This window comes from Rhinolophus hipposideros (assembly GCF_964194185.1).
Source record: "Rhinolophus hipposideros genome assembly, chromosome: 23".
In the NCBI taxonomy this organism is placed as follows: domain Eukaryota; kingdom Metazoa; phylum Chordata; class Mammalia; order Chiroptera; family Rhinolophidae; genus Rhinolophus; species Rhinolophus hipposideros.
Window position 1 is genome coordinate 41,771,193 of NC_138069.1, and position 880 is coordinate 41,772,072.

Sequence of the window (880 nt, forward strand, 5' to 3'; positions counted from 1 at the left end):
TGCCCCGGACTCTCGCGAGCCGCTGCAGGGGGCGGGCCTTGCTGCAGGCTCCGCCCCTTCCAGGAGGGAAGGATGATGGATTGGTCCTGCAGGAACGCACCCCTGGCGCAGGCGCCCTGCTGGCCTGGTTCTCAGGCGGCGCCCGGCGGGCTGGTGGGAGTGGGTGCCCACCGTGCACGAGTGGACTCCCGGCTTGCGCTCCCGGGCACCTCTTCTCGCTGTCCTTTAGACCTAAGAACCCGCAGGCGAATCAGCGCTCACATCTCACGCCAGGACTCGGGTGCGGGTATTGGAATCACGTGTCTGCAGGGATTTTTAACCCAAACGTTTATATTTTGAGGACACAACAGTGACTATTTGTCATTTGTTTTTCAAAAAAAAAAAAAAATCAAAAAAAAAGACCCGTGTCAACGAGAACTGAACCTGTTTTGGTCAACCGTTAAACCGCACAAAACGGGAAATGCTAACTAGATTCCAAAATGAATCTAACCTAACAGAAATTCCTCTGGTTTTGAGACTGAACTTTCAACTGAAATTATTTCAAACCTGAGACAGCCTTTCAAGTGACCCCACGGCCATAGTGGATTAACTTTTGAAGCCCTTAGCTTCAAAACTCCTCCCCCTTTGCCATGGAGATGTCGCTGATGATCTGGTCGCCAACACAATGAGGCTGCAAATAATTCTTACTTCAGAGATCAGTTAATATAGCTGGAATACACGCCTTTCCAAAGGCCTCAATATCTGACGTGCAACATGTAAAAAATGGTATTTAAAATGGTGTAAGCATTTTATTTGCGCACTGTTTCCATATAAAGTCTAGTGGATGCATTTAGCCTGATAGAAGCAGTGAAGGGTGTGGTTCCCCAAATAACTCCCAGAG